Source organism: Vombatus ursinus, unplaced genomic scaffold (genome assembly GCF_900497805.2).
Source record: "Vombatus ursinus unplaced genomic scaffold, bare-nosed wombat genome assembly UNPS02007284.1, whole genome shotgun sequence".
Classification (NCBI taxonomy): domain Eukaryota; kingdom Metazoa; phylum Chordata; class Mammalia; order Diprotodontia; family Vombatidae; genus Vombatus; species Vombatus ursinus.
The window spans coordinates 17037609-17057678 of NW_020947062.1; positions in this window are offsets into that span (position 1 = coordinate 17037609).

Consider the following 20070-nt stretch of genomic DNA (forward strand, 5'->3'; position numbering starts at 1 on the left):
ACACACACACACACACACACACACACACACACACACACACACACACACACACACGACTGTTGGTCTAGATGCACACAGACCAAATTCTTCCTAAGAGGGCCTAATCCCTGATGGGGGAGAGGAGGTCACATTTCTCACACATTCTGGCTCATTGCCCCCATTCACAGTGCCTCTGGGGAAATGGCTAAAACAAAACTCAGATGTGGTTTTTATCTAAAATCTCTCCCCAAAGTAGGTAACAGGTATTTTGTATGTATTTTGTACTTTGTTTGAACCCTATAAAATATAGGACAGTAGATCATGATAGAACACGTGTATATTAACAAGTAAAGAAATATGAAACATGCACCATCTCCCAGGAGTTAAAGAAAATGTGGTGGGTCTGCTAAACAGACATGTAAGATATTCACCTTCAACCTTCACAGACCAAGTCACAAGTCTGCATCTCCTGGCTATTCTAGGTGTGGTTCAAGCTTTCATTGGGCTTTTTGCAGCAGAATCCTCCTGGCAGGGGTGTTCCTTTGCAAGAAGAGTGATATAAAATTCCAGGGGACAAAATTTCTGGCCAGGCAATCAATGAGGACTCCTTGACATCAATGTTATGAAATTTTATTTTATGTGGGTGGAAGTTGATGCAAGATCTACTGAGACTACTGGGTGCATTTCTCTAATAAACAATCATGGGCCAATTCATTTTTTTCATGAAAAAAATATTCCATTAGTGGGTGTAGGACAGCACCTCTCAATGAATACTCAGTTCTCTGTGAGCATCATTTTTTTTTTCTGTTGCAACTCAATTCCTGCTACAAACTGACACCCAGTTCTGGTGACACAGAAGCTTTATGACTGCATAATTACACATGTGTGTGCATGGACATGTATGTACTATTGGCTGTTGTCACCAAATTTTTCCCTGATAACATACACTATTTGTCATGTGCCTATGTGACTACTTGACTGTTTTGAAGATGTGATAGAATTTCCCACCCTTGGCTCAGATATCTTGGGATCTCTCACTAGAAGCACTATCGTTTTCTTACAATCAGAATCAAGCCAAGTTTCTCAGTCTGTTCCTCAGTAAGACAAAAGTATGTAGCTCTGTTCGACCTGACACAGGCTTTTGAACACTTGGTGCAAAGACTTGCTTAGTCTGTGAAAACCCTTTTAAAGAAGGCAATTCTAAGTGTCATGACTGAATGTTCTTCTATCAAAATTTTGGCCTTTGTCACTGATTGATACTGTTGCCACCCTAATTTGGGGGTAAGGAATGGAAAGGGAATCACAACTTTATTGTATTAACTGTATAGTTAATAAAAACTAGTACCCTCCCCCCTTCTTAGCTAACACCAATTCTTCTCTGCCTATCTAGGACCACAATTGAACTTATCCTATAATCCTAGCACAGGGGGTCTACCCAATGTACTGGCAGTCTTTCTTGAGTTCTCAACTTTGTGATGTTAACAAAGTAGCCAGAAATACTTGGTATCTTTGTGCTTTTTACTCTTTTCTAATTCTTTTCTCTGTTATTCTTGCTTGATCATTATGGTTCAGGTAATAGTGTCCTTAAAATAGTGTCCTTAAATGTGGCTAGATTGGCGATTTTATCATTAGCCAGAGGATTAACATCCCCTCAGTGCAATGAATATATTAGGAAGTTTGTTAGGAAAAGGACAAAGGACTAAAGAGGCAGTTTTTTTGAGCATCCTTAATGATAGAAGACCTCATTCTTTTACCTTGAATTGATTGCTTCTGGGACCTTGACTGATATTTTTCCAGGAAACCTTGAGTTTGGTCTATTTTGGGGCTGTCCTTAATTACTCAACACAAATAAAGATGGTGTTACCAAGGGAAGGGTCTGGGCTTCATGGAAATCAAAACAAAACATCTGTTCTTAGAGGAATGCCCATGACAAGAGATGTCTGGCTCTTTCCTCTTCTTTCTCACATTCTTTCCTCCTCGACTCACATTCACCTTTCCCCCTCAAAATCACCTTTGTCTTCCCTAAAGTGATTCCTCTGAGTCTGAAGATGAATCTTGTCCTGCTTTGGGGCATGTGTGTCAGTATTCCATCAGATACCTCCTCAGCTGGTGATTGCTCTTCTCCTCTGTTAATAATAGGCTTTCTTCTCTTATTTGACTAATCTTTTCACAGCTCTCTCCCTACAGTCTGCTGTAATCTGCTTCCTTCCCTCCAGCAGTTGTGACAGTCTAATATTCTGCATTATAGGGGATTCTTTTTTTTTCCACCCAAAGTACATAGGTATCATGAGTTCCATCATCTTTGTGATGAACCATTTGGCTTCTTTTCTGAACCAAAGTTATTTTTGGAAGTTTGGCTAAAAGATAAGTTCAAATTCCTAGTCCCTATTTATGTTCTCACTTGGCTGGTAAATCTGCTGCACCAATTGTCCATAATTCTCCCTTGACTAACTTTGTGAGGTGCCTTCCTATCACTACAGAGAGCCAATACTTAGCAGAATAGGCTGTGCCCAGTGGATAGGGGCCACAGGCATAGAAATGGGTTAGATTCCACCGGTAAGCTGTATCAGATGCCAAAAGAGAAGTCAATACTGACTCTTATTAACTTGTCACCATATTTGTCCTGCTAAAAAAAAATTCCTGTTACCAATATGTTTGATAATGTGATCAATAGTTAGGTTTCACATGAGGAAGGCAAGACTCAACCTAGTGATCTTCAGATTGATTATGGAAGAATTATTAAGCATACCCCACCACATCCTACATTCCATATTACCTACCCTTTTAACCTCTTGTAGGATGCTTCAGTGGTTAGAGGGTTCTCTCAAACATGACTATCCCTGGCAGCCTGGACTTTCAGGTCTCTGTCTTACTGGCATAGTTTTATCTATTCTCCTCAGGTCAAGGTGAATCATTTGTCATGTTTGTTTTTGTATCAACCATCTTGCCAGATATTTGGCTCTATCTAAGGCATCAAGGAATCTGGGCACTGTTGGTCTTAACCACCTCAAAACAATGAGAGAACAAGGGTGGGATGGCAGACAACTGCAAAGGGAGGCCTCTGCTGTTTAGCACAGTAAGCAAGGCCATAAGGGAAGAATTAGCTCTTCTCAGCTACCAGGAAAAAAAAGCCACAAGGCTCCCACTGTCTTTGTTCTTTTGCCTTCCAGCTGTGGAAGTTAGAAGAGAGCCATTGGGGTCTAAAATCTCTTAGTCCATGGGGAAAGACTGGTGGGAAAGAGTGGGGCCCAAACTCTAGAAGTCCTGCCTTGTACTTTGGATCAAACCAGGATGAGTACTCACATGTCCCACTTCAGCTCTAGCTCCTGAAGATGACAATGCCTCCCCATACTAGAAACTTAGGCTCATGTCTATTTACACTACTAGAATAAATCAATTTGGAAGGGAATTGATTCTCCTTTAAATGAAGAGATCTTCTCTTTGTTTTTGGAGCCAGAAGACCTGAGTATTGAGTCAAGAAGATCTCCTATGTCTGACAAGAAGCTACCTTTTCAGTCTCTGACCCATTGATGTGTGAGAAATAATTCATTTGGACCCCTACTCTATTCCAATCAGTACTAATCAGTTTGATATGATTCTATAGGGGTAGTGATTATAAGTTCTGTACATTAGGCCCTAGAACTATAAACTACAGATTGTAAGTTCACTTACTTAATCATAGGAAGCTAACTAGAAGCCCTCCACCCTTGTTTTTACTTGTTATGGTGACCATGCCCAATGTGGTGGAGGTGATTAAATGAGATGGAAAGTCCCCCAATTTATTTTTGTACCTCTGGCCCATTCTTTCTTGTCCAACATGAGTAGGTGACCATCTTATGACACTTAGTCAGTAGAGATGCCTCATGCTTTGCTCAACCCAAGACCCTGCTGCTGAGATGCCATTTCTAGATGATAAATGATAAATGATTTTTTCAGCCACAAAGCAAGATCTGTTAACCAATGGGATTCTGTACTTTGTATAGGCCCTTTAGAGTGTTCAGGTATCCAAATGAAAATAAGGCCCTGGAAGAAGGGGGCATCTCAGATTGTGAGAAAAATCTGAGGTCCATTTCAGCAGAGAGGACCATAGACCCTTTAATAAAGCGCCATTGGCTCAGAGCTCTGCCTCAGTCTCTTTTATTGTAGGTTGGACAATTTTAATCCCCACACATGACCATTCCTATCCTGAGAAGGAGCTCTGCTGGTGAGTAGGCTCTTCTCTCACCCTTATTCCTATTCAAACTGCCTGAAAGGTGTATGTTGTTAACATTTTCCTACCTTTTTGCTGGGTGGGAGTTGAGGATACAGCTCTAAGTGGTTCTTTAAAAAAAACAAAAACAAAAAACCATGGTACTAGGAAAGTAGAGGGGCAGCTAGGTGGCAGAGTAGATAGAGCACCAGCCCTGGAATCAGAAGGACCTGAGTTCAAATCCTGCCTCAGATACTTGACACTTATTATGTGACCCTGGGCAAGTCACTTAACCCCAATTGCCTTGCCAAAAAAAAAAAAAAGAAAGAAAGAAAGAAAGAAAGTAGAGACTGTGGGACATCTTAATACTCTCTTCCCCCATTGATATGCTGATGTCTATTATTGGATCTGCCACATTACTAAGTATGAGCACAGCAGAACACATTAGCCCTGTGAGGGAAAATGAGAATGTGAACTGAGATAATTTCTTCATTTCTGTCCTCTGTTTTTCATTATTTTCTTGTTCTAAATACAAAGTTTTCAAAATTAAAGAACAAAACAAAACTTATGTAAGGGAGCCCAGCCAATTTTTTTCTTGGTGGAATGGGGAGGCAGGGGGAAGAAATACAGAGGATGCACATCTTTTATGCTGTGTTCTCGTTGGAAGGGGAAATTTGCAGGATGGAGAGGAGTGACTCCACAGTGGTGTTCCAGTGACAAAAGACTCTGGGTCCCAACTGGGGACCTCCTGTGTCCACTCTCCTTTGTCCAGGATCCTGGAATGCTTCTATCTAGGGCAACCAAGCCTCTCCCTGTTTGTGGGCTCTGTCACGTAGCTATCCTGGATGTTCCTTGTCTCCAATCATTTCCAAATATTGAGGGCATTTTGGCTAAATACTGTCCCATTCCAAAGGCTTGGAGGCTTTGTATTCATGTTAGCATCAGCGTGTGACATTTTCCACTCATTTCAAATCTGAGTACAAGGTTGGTTTTTGGGGGATGAAAGGGTGGTATTAGGGAAAAGACCAGTTAGCAGGTTATTAGGATAGCACAGGTTGGTAGATAACAGTTGCATAAATAAGGGGTATGGAAGTGGAAGGAGAAGTAGAGAAGAAAGAATAACTGAGATATCAATCTGAATTGGTAAGATTAGACAGTGAACTGGCTGTAAGGGTAAAGATAGAAAGATGTCTCTGAAGCTTTGATCCTGAATGGAAAACCATGGGGTCATAAACAGCAATAAGGACATTAAGCTTGAGTTTGAGAAGACTGGACATGATCTAGAGGTGGAACTTGAGCCGGTACTTAAAGAAGAGCTTGAGAGTAATTGGGAGTAGAGATAGATTTGGGATTCACCTGAATAGAGGTAAGGGGACAGAGATGAGAAGGCTGAGAATAGAATGTGGAGATGGATGTTCATGTTTAAGGGGCTCAAAGAGCCCAAAAGGCCAGTGAAGAATAAGGGAAGGGCAGAGAAATAGGCAAGAGGTCATGGAAATCTGGTGGGCATAGAGTTTACTAAGTTGGCAGTCATTATGTCCACAACAGAAAGATCAGAGGATGAAGACTGAGATAAAAGCAATGGAATTTGGCTATCGGAGACTTTTGGTTTGGGGATCCACTACTACCTTTGCCCTTTCAATATTGGAAGACAGTGAGGAAATAGTGGATGGTATGGAAGTAGAAGGCACTGAATAAGTCTTTCTAGTAATTTGGTGTAATAACAGAAGAGATGTGTAAATAATGGTTTGAGAGGTTGGGGGAAGAGTCCCTAGGATCCTAGAAAAGCTCCCATTAGGTAAGGGAGAATGGAGCATAATTGTAGGCAGAAAGGAAGGAGCCAGGATAAAGAGAGATTTAAGGTAACTTAAGTATCATATGCTTTATCCTCTTGAATCTTTAATCATCTTAAAGAGGTGGAGGGGGCAAAATTAAGAATACAGGTGGGGAGATCAGCCTTGCCATGGAAAAGGCTGACTGATTCCTGGAAAGAAGTATAGGATTTAGAGAGGTCTTGTAGAATTGGGCACAGAACAGTCAGGACTTCCTGAAGTTCATCATATGTTTTGGATTATTAAAATGATGCCTTTTCTACAGAACTTTATAGGGAAAATATCATTTATTTCCTACACCACTGGCCTCCTTGTTCTTTGAGGAACAAGTATGAAATAAAGCAAACATTAAATTGACCCCATCTTTGATGGACTAAGCAGTCCTTGTATTGAAGTGACATAAACTGCCCTATTTGGGGATCATCAGCCCTAAAGGAATAATTTCTCTAAGGGGGCTCATATTGTTTTGGCAGTCAATGGAGATTCTATTAACTATGTATACTGTTTGATCTCGATAAGTTATGCTAATTGAGTCCACAGGGATTCCACTGAAGGTCAAGGTACAGAATCATGGAGGTAAGTTCTTTCATAAATGAGTTTATCCTAACTACATTGATGTCTGGCTTGGAGGACAGACCAGGAAAACCTCATAGAGGTGGCACATGAGCTGAAACAAAAAATTCAACTAGGTAAGAGGGAGAGCATTCCAGAGATGAGGGATAGCCTTGACTTGGCAGACTAGGACTTGAATATGAAAATATAGAACAGAATTTATCCAATTACTCAAGCCTGAGAAAAGATTCCAAATAATATCTTAAAGGGATGTAGAATCAGTAGCTGAAACTTGGCATAGTCTTCATACCTGGATTTGTATTTTTTCTATATTAAGCTCTATGTATTATAAGTGATTAACGTAAGTGCAGCAAGAGGTATTAACTAGAATACAAACATGATGGAATGTCAGACACAGAGCCTTTGGGGTTTTCTGCAGCAGCCAAAATAAAGACATTGACTTCTATCTGAATTACTTCCACAGCTTGTAAGATGCTATTCTTAGTCACTTTCATAATTACAGAGAGATTCCTACTTCCTAAATGTTTGCTCATCCCCAGATATAGTATTAACTACTACGTGCCACCATGTTTCTCACTGAGTATCTGTTAAGGTCTTGGCTCCATCACAATGTTCCTCATGTTGATGTCAGGAATGGCAGAAATAACCCAAATTTCTAGCTTTCCAAGTAGTGATATTAATGTACCACTTAGAAAATGAGGTAATGATACACAAAAGAGTATCAGATAGATGAGTTTTCAGGAATATGTTTATAGACTTTTCTTCCACAGAGGAAGCACAATACAGGACACAGGATGATGAGGCAAAGATCATAGGATATAAAATTTGTTTAGAATTTCTTACCCTTTGTGGGGACCTGTACCTTGGTAGCATCAAAAAAGGAGCACTTCCTGGTAACATGAAGATCATCAATGACAATGTTTACTACACAGGCATTACTCCTAAAAAGGCATTAACTCATAAAAGTGGCCATCCTTCAGTAAAAGTGAGGCTGTTACTATGTAAGAATTTACTTAAGTAAGGCCAATCAGCAAAAGTGATTTGGAAGACTTCAAGGAGGTAGATCCACCCAGAGGCATAACGTATAAAGACTGAATAATTAAATAAGGAAGTGTTATATGGACAGTACATAAAAAGACTTCCTCTCTCAAGGTATAACTTTCTTTAAAGCATAACTTCTTTAGTTTGAAAGAGAGTTGTAACAACAGTTGTAGGTCCATACACCATTTATGTGCTGTGAACCAGAACAATTTGCCATGGTTGAGTGTTTACAAAGCGGGTTCTACAAAAGTTCCCACTGGTTAACTCTCACTTTTTTTCATCACAAAAGGGAAATTTAAGGAGTTCCAGTGATGAGGTCTAGAGGTTAGGGGTCCTGGAATCCCAAAATCATGACACGAGGGTCCTGCCTGACAGAATTCGACCCAAGCCTTCTTGCAGCCAAAAACAAGGTTTATTGAAGATTTGCTATATTAGCTAGACTAAGGAATCTGAGCATCTGTGAGCTATTGGCTAGATTGTGAATATCTGTGCATCTTAATGGAGACAAGATGGACCTTATATACAGAAAGACTGTGGGAGGGCTCTAGCACTGGCCAAGTAGTCTATGAGGTAAGAGCCAGGGAAATGGAGCCTAGATTGGACCAAGGGTGGGAAGTGGCCTAGGGCCATAGGGAGGCAAGACAATGGAGGGCCAGGCTAGGTCAAGGATAACAGAATTGGGGGATTGGGTGTAGCCAAAATGAAAGACCAATTGATGGGATTATAGCCTCAGGGGAACGCCAGAGATTTGGCCATGTGGGAAAGTCCAGGGTTTTTACTTTTTGGGGTCTAGATCCCATCCTCATCACCAGTATAGTTATTAGGAGGCTCCCCCACACTATAGAATCTGGGACCCTGTGGGTAAATTTGTAAAATTTCCTCTTCCAGAACTACAGTTCTAATAACCAGTCTAACCCAGTCCTTATTTGAGGCCCAGAGAATACAGTACAATAAAAATAATCAAGATCTAGAGGAATAACGATCCACTCAAGAAGCACAATAATGGAAATGCCAAGATTCAACAATCAGTAAGTTAAAGAGAGTAGCCCAAGTTTGGGTGAATCTGTAATTGTGAGAGATCATTCCTTTTAGGGTACCAATAGGACTTCAGATCTTAAACAAATTCTAAAACATGGTCTTAAAGCCTATTAATTGCTGACATTCTAAATTGCATTCAAGGCTAATATAGAAAAATCTTGATCAAAGTATACTCTAAGGACAATATCTCATTTTTTTCAGTTTTGAAACACATTGCCTTGATATCAAATTTAGGTGGAAACATAAAAATTAAGCTCAATATCTTATACTCCCCAGGGCTAGTTTTATCTTATAGACTACCTTTATTCCTAAAATTCTTCTTCTTTGTGTAATTCCTATTGTACAAATATACTCACTTCGTCTTTTACAGTTCTTAACACCATGACTTTCTTTCAGACTGTAGAAACATCTAGTCTGGGCTCTTGACTTAGATTTTTCTTTTATCCTTATCTTTTCCCTTATAGACACTCTGGGCTGTATCTTTTAACTCATCAATTCCTTTCTCATGCCAGCCTTGGCAATTCTTAAAAAAAAAACAAAACAAAAAAAACAAACCAAAAACAAAAATTCAGAATGCAATTAAATTTGTATTTATAATTTCTAATATTTAAAATAAATTTTACTTAAGCTATTTAAAAGGATTAATTTTCACTCACCCTCGAGTCGCTCCTTAATTTAAACAAACCTCTCCTTTCTACTATAGACACACAGAGTTCTTAAATTTCAAATTGTAAACTGACTTAGAAATATAGTCCAAACTGATTTCTGTTTCTTTGTTCTTACCCTCCTGTACATATATAGTTCCTAGATGCCTTTTTTTTTTTTTTGCCAATTACGGTATAAATCATACAAATGGCAGAGATTGATCACACACAGAAACACAGATAAACAAATACAGGGCTGATGGACTACTGTGGATAGTTGCTGCCCCTGCTCAGTGCCCACCCCCCACCCCGTCCACCTTCCAGCCCGTCCCTTCTGTCCCCCTCTCATTCCTCCTCACCCCCGCCCACCCCTCCCCAGTCCACCCCACCAATTATTTTACACCAATCAGATTGCTATTCTCAGTTTGGTCACTAGATGCCTCCAGAGACTGTGCTATAGACACAGAAAGCCAGGCATAGAGCGCCTAAGGAAAAAAAAAATTATGCTACATTTTAGTCACCTCTTTTTTCCTTAACTAGGAAGACTAGCTTCCCTATCCTTTAATAGGAAGCATCCCTCTGGATTTAAGATCGGGAGTCGTCTTGAAGAAGGAGTTCTTGAAGATGTAAGCACCCTCCTGGCCTAAAACCACTAAGGTTCTGAAGAACCCACTTCGGGTCTGAAACCAGGAGTCTTTTCAAAGAAAGTAAACTTTCTGAGGTTTAAGATTTTGCGAAAAGGGTATCAATCCCTCTCATCCTGAACCAAGAGCTCCCCTTGCAGAAGTAGAGATTTCTTCAAGGTTTAAAGTCTCCTCTTGGGTTTAATTTCCTTGTGGGGAGGTGAGGGGGAGGGAGGGTTGCCCAACCTTTATATTGCCAATTATTGTCAAATTATTACACGGAACACAAATAGCACCCCAAAACAAACAAAGACAAAAGCTGCAACTTTTCTCAACAAGGTGCTAACCTTAAGCTGGGAAGAAATTGGGGCGGGACGGAGAATCAGGTACTTGGTTATAGTTCTTCATGAAATAGCCCCAGGTGACAAATTACACCAATGAGCACTTTTAGGGTTTTTCCCTGGCGGTGGGTAGGGAGAAATTTCAGAGGCTGTTCTCCCTCACATCCCTTTGTGCATTGCCAATTGTTACATTTGAAGATTAAGGGAAAATGAGAGACAAGGTTCACAACATGACCAATTTATTGGTTAAGCTAGCAATAACCAGTAAGATGGGTCCATTGTCTCTCTCACTTACCCAAGACCAGGAGATAAGGCTTACTAACCTTCATATAGTTTTGGGCAGTACCACAGAACAAAGAACAGAATTGGGTAGGTGGGGAAAACAATGTGATTGGTTATAGAGTAGACAGTACCATGAGAGTGGAGACAACATGATTGGTGGGCTAGCCCCCATGTAGGGCTAGTAACTACCCTCTCTTTGTCATTAAGGAATGCTTGATTGATTTATGGGACTCATTGCATCCTGAGGATAATGTTAGTGAACCAGGGATAGCACACTCCCTGACTCCTACAAGGGATTGTTAGGAAGATAAGACCCTCCTTGCTGTACCAGGATAGGCTAAGATGGACAATATACTTGGTTGGAATATAGCAGATCAGCTTGTAGGCCTTTAAAGATAACAAACAGATGTCCAAGAATTTTTCCAGGAGCTGCAAGTATGATAGATAACAATTTTTCCCATTAATTATAACTTTAAACTAACAGAGAGAAAGCTAAATTCCTGAGTTCAACTCAAGGGCATAGAAAGGGGATTTAAACAGATACAGAATCAATTACAATATGAAATCAATACAGTATAGAATCAATTACAAAATAGAATTAATTTTAATTTCTCAAGAGAGTACTAAGGTAGTGGTTTTGTTGGACCTATAGTAATGATGATAGGTTCAGCACAATGGATGTACAGTGTCTGTAGGCCCTGAGCTTTAGAGAGTTGCCTAGAATGCCAAGAATCCTACAGCTAACATGTGTGTTTACAATGGAAGATTTAAACCTAAAGCTTGTTGACCCTTGAGGCAAACTCTCTATGTACCATTAGGGAACATACCATTTCTCTCTATCCACTATCCAGGCATTAAATAGTAATTTATTCAAATTTCTTTTCCTTTACAACTATTAGCACATTGTGAAGGAATCACCAAGGCAGTAGCAACTTATTCTCTGAGGAACCCAAGCTGCCCCTCTCCAGAGGCAGAGGTATAGAAGAGCTTCTCACCATTCCCAATCCCTGAGAAACAGACTTTCCTAAGAAAAAGGACTTGGCAATGACTATAGTAATCTACTACTTTGATAAACCCAAAGACCCCAGCTTCTGGGATAAGAATTCAGTATTTGACAAAAACTGCTGGGAAAACTGGAAAAGAGTATGGAAGAACCTAGGCATAGACCAAAATCTTATACCATATACCGAAATAAAGTCAAAATGGGTTCATGATTTAGATATAAAGGCTGATACTATAAGCAAACTGGGAGATCAAGGAATAGTTTACCTGTCAGATTTATGGAGAATAGAAGAATTGAGAACATTATGAAATGCAAAATGGATAATTTCAATTACATTAAATTGAAAAGGTTTTGCACAAACAAAGCCAATGCAACCAAGATTCGGAGGGAAGCAGAAAACTGGGAAAGAATTTTTATAACCAGTGTCTCTGATAAGGGCCTCATTTCTAAAATATATAGAGAACTAAGTCAAATTTATAAAAATACAAGTCATTCCCCAACTGATAAATGGTCAAAGGATATGAACAGGCACTTTTCAGATGAAGAAATTAAAGCTATCTATAGTCATAAGAAAAAATGCTCTAAATCACTATTGATTAGAGAAATGCAAATCAAAACAACTCTGAGGTACCACATCACACCTATCAGATCGGCCAACATGACAAAACAGGAAAATGGTAAATGTTGGAAAAGATGTGGGAAAAATGGAACACTAATGCATTGTTGGTGGAGCTGTGAAATGATCCAACCATTCTGGAGAGCAATTTGGAACTATGCCCAAAGGGCTATAAAAATGTGCATACCCTTTGACCCAGCAATAGCACTTCTAGGGCTATATTCCAGAGAGATGATAAAAATGGGAAAAGGACCTACATGTACAAAGATATTTATAGCAGCTCTTTCTGTGGTGGCAAAGAATTGGAAATTGAAGGGATGTCCATCAGTTGGGGAATGGCTGAACAAGTTGCGGTATATGAATGTAATGGAATACTATTGTGCTATAAGAAATGATGAGCAGGCACACTTCAGAAAAACCTGGAAAGACTTGTATGGACTGATGCTGAGTGAAGTGAGCAGAACCAGGAGAATGTTGTACACAGTAACAGCCACATTGTGTGATGACTAACTTTGATAGACTTAGCTCTTATCAGCAATGCAAGGATCTAAGACATTTCAAAAGTCTTATGATGGAAAGTGCTATTCACATCCAAAGAAAGAACTATGGAGTTTGAATGGAGATTGAAGTATACTACTTGCCCTTTTTTTTCCCTTCTGTTTTGTTTTGCTTCCTCTTTCTTGTGGTTCTTACTATTGGTCCTAATTCTTCCTTACAACATGACTAATGTGAAAAGAAAAAAAAGAAAAAGGACTTGGTAAAATTATAAAAAGAAAACTTTTAAAAACAACTCTTCTACCAGGAAAATAAAAATTAATTTTTAAAAGGAGAATTATGACTTCCTCTTTCACACCCTCCCCCTTTTTTAGTTTTAGTTTTATTGATGAGTTTTATTTCTACATTAAGAACAGTTACAGATTACTCCTATTTCCTGAGACCTCTCTTGCCACAAAGTAAAACAGTTAATTAAAACTAATAATACAGTAACCTCATCTGAAAGTTCATGTAACACTGCATATTTGTAGCAAGCCATCCACTTCTCCACCTCTCTATTTAAAAAAAAAAATTAACAGAAACTTATGTTTCCCCTCCTACCCCATTGGAAAAAAAGCAAATTTCTTGTAACACAAGCATAGTCAAACACCACAAATACCCCCAATGACTCCACAAAAATGTCTCATTCTGTGCCTTTAATCCATCACTACTTCCTTCCCATCTACTCCCCAAAATAATCATTTAAAACGGTTTTTTTCTTTCAAATAGCCAATTTGTGAATCTTTCTCATTTCTACTCTGTCACCTATATGCCAAGAGATAGGAGGTATAGTTCAATCTGCCTGGCCTCTGTAATGAACAGCATGTTTCATCATCAGTTCTCTGGTACATGAATGGTCATGGTATTGATAAACAAAGTTCTTAGAGCTTTCAATTTTTTCTTCTATAGTGTTGTCACATAAATGGTTCTCCTGACTCTGCTTCATTACTTAAAAAAAAAAAAGTTGATGTTATAGTAGAACTCGACCTTTCCACTTTACGTTGCATTAGCTCAAGTCTTTCACATAAAAATATTTCCATTCCCAGGACGCTTACATTTCCCGCCTTCGGTCTCTGATTGGTGGATCTCTACAGGGAGCCTCCTGATTGGTCGGCTCAGGGAATCTCCCTGGTTGGTTGGAGGCTGGAAACAACGGAAAGAGAGTGGGTGCTGACCGAGCGGAGGGGAAGGTGTTGGCGCCTGTCGCTGCTTTTCAGCGGGGCTACCCGGGTCGACTGCGGAGTCAGTTGGGCTCGAGAGACTTCCGCCGTCATTTCCCTTGCTTGTGTAACTTTTGTTTTTTTGTTCAGCCTACGTAGGAAAGACGCTGGAACGTGGGGACAGCTGGGTGTGTTGCGCCACCGGCCGACCTGTCCCCCTGCTCCCGTCCCCACAGTGGCCTTATGGGCGGGGCGGAAGGATGACTTCCGCTTTTCCTTCCAGCCGGGCTCGGGATGGGCTTCCGGCCACACGTCACTCGCCCTCTCCGCAGCGGGTCTCTGGTCTCCTCCGTCTTACTTATCGCTGTATAAACCAGCGTGACTGGACCTCCCGGAAAGGCGGCCGCCTCCCTCCGCCTCGGGCTGCGTTCCGCGTTCCGGGGCGAGTCCGTGGCTTGGGCAGAGCTGCCCGAGAAGGCTCCTGGTTCCCGTGGCTCCGGCTTCTTTGCCTGCAGTAGGAAGAAAGGTTTCGCTAGCGGGCTCCTCCTCGTCGTTAACCCGAGGGGTGCCGAGCCCCTGCCCCTGATCCCCAGCCTCTGTCACCGAAGTGCAGGCCTGCCTGGCTGCCCGCCTCCATGGGTGGTTGTGACGGTCAAATGACGGAACTTGGAAAGCACTTTACAGACCTTAAAGCGCCATAGAAATGGTAGTAGTAGTAGTAGTGGAAGTATGCTGTGGAACAGTCTGTTTTAAGATGAACAGGCAGTCCGTCTCGCCCACCTATCGTCATAAAATTTTTTTTGGGGGGGGGGCTAGGCAGTGGGGTTAAGTGACTTGCCCAGGGTCACACAGCTAGTAAGTGTTATGTGTCTGAGACCGAATTTGAACTCAGGTCATCCTGAGTCCAGGGACCGCGCTCTATCCACTGCGCCACCTAGCTTCTCCCATGCAAGCTTTTTAAGATAAAAATATGAATAGTTTGCAAAACAAGATGCAAAGTAGAAAGAGCCATATGAAAAGAATTATAAGTTACTAAATAAACTATTTTTGAAAATCAAAGTAACTTTGTACTTTCACAACAAGCCCATTGTATGAGCTCTAGGCAACTAAGACTAAGTTGCCCAAAAGGTACATGAGTTGCCAAGGGGATATACGGCCAGTAATGTGTCGGAGGCGGAACTTGAACTCGGGTCTTCCTGGCTGGAGGACAATTCGTTATCTATTAGGGTTAGGAAGTGGATCTGTGATTTTTTTGGTATAGCGAATTTCTCAGGTGAGAGAACCCCCTCTACTATTGCAGGTTAACATTGTGCCACTTAATAGTTTAGTGAGACTTGCCTAGAGCCCTGAGAGGGTAAGTGATTTGCCTGGGGGTCACATAGCTAGTGGGCGTGAGAGGCAGGACTTAACCAATTCTCAGTTTGAAGCTGGCACTTAATCCTTTGGACATACATACATTTCTGTCTTGTTAAATAGCCACTGTTGGGAGGATTGAAGGAAGTCAGGCATACTTATACACTATGGTTCATTTGTGCATTGTTGGAAGTCTTCTAGAAAACAGTTTAGAATTATGAAAGAAAAATTTCCAAGATTTTTTACCCTTTATCCCAGCCACCCTCCTACTCCACATATGCTAGAAGCTGAAGTCAGAAAACCAGTACCATATGTACCAAACTATTTGAAGCAGCACTTTTTATATCAGCAACCCCACCCCTGCAAATTAGATAGCTCTAAATTGGGAAATGGCTGGATAAGTTGTGATGTATGAATCTATATTAATAAGGTCCTAGGTTTCCACAACCCCCCCACAATGCTTCTGGTATTTCCCCCCTCCCTTTGGATGCTTTTGTGAACTGATTCCTCAATGTGCTCATGACTGTGTGTCCTCCAACACTTATATCTGTTATGTACACTTGTACTAAGTCAGCTGCTTTTCTGATCTTTGTTTTCTTTTGTAACCTTTCTAACTCCTATGTTAACATATTTGGGACTATGACTTCCTTGCCTTAAAGCTCTATGCAGACAAGCCCTGAAGTAGACTTAGGTTTGGTCAATAACTTCACATAGTATACTCTAATGCAGAGGTTCCTGAACTTATTTGGCCTACTGCCCCATTTTCATAAAAAAATTTACTCAGTGCTTCCCTCCCCCGCCGAAATCTACTTTCTTTAACCCTTTAACTTTTTTTTGAAATTTGCATCATTTCAAAAAATTATAAAATATTTTTTAAAAAATGACATCTTAAATTTAATAATTTATTGTAAATTTGTGGGATTTTTCTTGCATTGAAATTTTGATGAAGCAATATTGTATCATGTAACCGTATAATATTGTTATTATAAACAAGTCATTACATGCACATATTTGCATGTATGCTTGCCGCCAATACTTGCTTGTTAAGACTTATCTGGGACTTGACCGCAGGTGGGTTATAACTTGAATTTTGTGTGTTTATTTGGAAAATAATGTAATCATTATGACTTTAACTCTGTTACACAACAGATGAAACACATATGAACGGTTTTTCAAACTTCTCTTCTTTCCTTGTGTTTCCACTCCCCCTTTATTTTTTGTGCCAGTCGGGCCATGCACTCTCCTTCTAACAGGAGCAGGCTGCCAGGGTCATACTCACCAGTCCTCGGAGCCCACCCGGATAAACACAGAGACGCGCCAATCAGGAGGTGCAAGCACTCGAACTTTGTTCAGAGACCATCACAGCAAGGCCAAGCAGGAAAGCAAGAGCAGGAGCAAGAGAGCGAGCTCCGATCCCTACCGCCCCTTATATACCTTCCTAGCCCGTCCTCCTCAGCCCGCCTACTAGTGATTGGTTGTAGGATCAGATACCGGAAGGGGATGTCTGGGGTTAGCACTGCACCAAGGGAGAGGACGTGACAAAGGAAGCTAGGCCCAGATACCAGAAGGAGGCGTCTGGGGTTAGCGCTGCACAAAGGGAGAGGACGTGACAAAGGAAGCTAGACCTGGATACCGGAAGGAGACTTCTGGGGTTAGCGCTGCACCTAGGGAGAGGACTAGACAAAGGGAGCTCGTTCTCTGCCGTCCCACTCCCACATGGCACAGCCCCCTGCCTGAGGAGCACATGCTCCAGCTACTTCCCTGTATCCTGTTCCTACCCCAGTTCACCACAACTCCACATGGCACAGCCCCCTGCCTCGAGAGCGTGAGCTCCGGTTACTTCCTAATATCCTGTCCCTGCCCCATCTTGCCACAACCCCCACGTGGCACGTAGCCAACATCAGACAATCCCTCACAATTTTTATTCAACACCCCTCTTCAGTTACCTGAAGCTGCTACCATCCCCCTGGATCATTTCAGTGGTCCCCAATGGGCAGTATCGCTCACTTTGGGAACCTATGCAATGGCTTAATGGGTGTTCCCAACAAGGTAGATTCCAACTCATTTATGCCTGCCCATTTCTTAGTTTATGTCCTCCTATAAGTTCATCACATGGTCTGCCCAAGGCACTGGGACTTGACTTCAATTTCTCTTGATACTGATTTCTAAAATAGCTGGACAGATTCACAGTTCCGCCAACAGCACTGGTATCTCTGAAATGTGGAACTATGTACCAAAAGTTATTAAACTATGAATACCTTTAGACCTAGTGATACCACTACTAGGCCTACTCTTCAAAGTTCTCGGAAAAAGACCCATAATGTACAAAAATGTATAGCAGCTCTTTGAGTATTAGCAAAGAACTGGATGGGAATGCCCATCAATTCTGGCTGAACAAATGATGGTTTATGAATGAAATGGAAAACTTGTCCTGTAAGAAATGACTAAAGGAATGATTCTCTTCCCAGAGAGACCCGTGAAAACTTATATCAAATGATGCAGAATGAATCAAACATAACCAGGAGAGCATTTAATACAATAACAACTATATAAACAACTTTGAAAGACTTAAGAATGCATACCAATGCATTGACTAGTCACCATTCCAGAAGATCAATGTCTATGCTATCGATTTCATGAAATAGAGGCATTGGATTAAAAATTCCCACTCTGGCCATGGCCAAAAATGTCATTCTGGGTTATCTTGTTTGATCAAGCATATTTGTTATAGGGATCCTACTTTTCTTTTTCAACTTGAAGCAGAAAAGGAAAGAAAATAAATTTAATAGAAAAAAACAAGATACGAAGAAGTAGTATGGACTGTTCCATGGTTATCCCTCACTCAACATGTGACTAGTCCATCTTTTTTTTCAATTATACATTTCTTTGATTTGATTTACTCCATTTTGCCCTCATAATTCTGAGTTTAGTATGTGTTGTAGGCTTGTTCACCTCTGTTGTCTTCTTAGTGATTCATAAATTCATGTATTTGGGAATCATAATGTTCAGTGACTTGGTTATACAACACCAGCAGAAGAATATAGATATTTTAAAAAGATGAGCCTAAAAAAGATGAGCCTCCCTCCTGATGGAGTAGTTAAGGATTGTTGTAAAAACTTTGCAATTTTCCAAATGCAGTCCAGACTGTTCTTACTCCTGTTCCCTTTGCAGTATCTGATTATTAGATATCTGATACATATCTGATTATTTATACACATATATACACACATATAAAATAAGATATAGCATCCAGCTATATAATCAGACATGTGTGTTATATGTACATAAATGTATATGTATATATGCACACGTATGTGTATATGCGTATGTGAAATTGTAAAATTTCCTTCCATATTATATATAATATGTATTTATACAGACATACATATGTGAATGTGTATATACATATATGTGAGTGTGTGTTTATATATTAAATACATACATGTATATGTGTATATATGTATTATATATATGTATGTCTAATCTGAGAACAGTGCCATGAAGACTGAGAGGAAATGGTATCCAATTGGAAAGGCTGATCAAATTAGCAGTTAAAGAGATCACTAGTAATTTAAGAAACAGCAGTTTCAGTTGAATGATAAGGTTAGAAGAAATAAAGCATTTAGAAAATAGGAGAGGAGATGAAATGTAGGCACTGGATACATAGGACTTTTCTCAGTTTAGCTGAGGATAGGTCAGTGATAGGACAACAGATAGTAGGGATGGTGAGATCTAGTTTTTTTTTAAGATTAAAGGAGAAATGGGTGTTTTTGTAGGCAGGAGGGAAGGAATCTGTAGATAGGAAGGAATTAAAGATTAAAGAGAGGGCTACTGTGAGAACCAATCTCATAGAGAAGTTGGTAGGAGATTGAATCAAGGTATAGTGTATAGAGCGACTGTCCTTAGCAAAAAGAATCTTTTTTCTTTTAAATTTTTATTATGAACTTGACAAACATAAAGAAGATTATTTCCATATAAAATTAAAAGAAACTGGGGGTCTCTATTATATACAGTTTGTTTTTGTTTTAAAGTACCAATACTGCTCTGCTTGTCTCCTAAATTTTTCTCCTCTGTATTTTTATTCTGTTTATGCTCTTTTGCTTCATTCTCACTATCTCCCCTGACCTCAACTACTTTTCCTTGTAATAATAAGTATTATCACATGAAACAAATTAGCAAATTAGTTGGGTCTGAAAATGTATATCTTTCTGTACCTAATGGTCCATACCAGAGGTGTTGAGGTAGGCCCCAAGTACCCTGCAAAACTCCTAACTGCTGCCAGAACCAGATAAAGTGAGAAATGTTTAACAAAATAAATAAAAATACAATACAACATAGATAATGTTAATTTGTGATTTTGTAAGTCAACATGGGGTGGAAAGAATCAATTTCTATTTGAATTTGACACCTCTGGTCCAGAGCAGAGGCATTAACAAGTGGCCCACAACACTCCCAAGGGCCATGAAACCAGATTAAACTGTAATTGAAAATATTTAACAAATAAAATGTAATAAAACATAAATATTATTCTTTTTAAAAACTAAATATGCAGCCAGCAGGAATCCTTATGTATGGCACTATTTCTCTTTTGACACCACGGCTCTACACCTCTTCTGCCTAGCATGCTTTGTCATCAGTTTTCTGGAGCTATACAAGGCAGCTTAACATTTGGAAAAGCAATCAGAACATGAAATCTGGCAGTTCACTGGTTTATTTTTAAGCCCGAAGAAATTTTATTAGGCCAGAAACTCTTCATGTGTGATATGTTTTAGTTTGTCTTGTACAGCTTTAGCAGCTTTAAGAAAAATAGCCTTTCATGTGCTTTCTCAGCTCCTCAGAGACATATCAGATCATAGGATCAC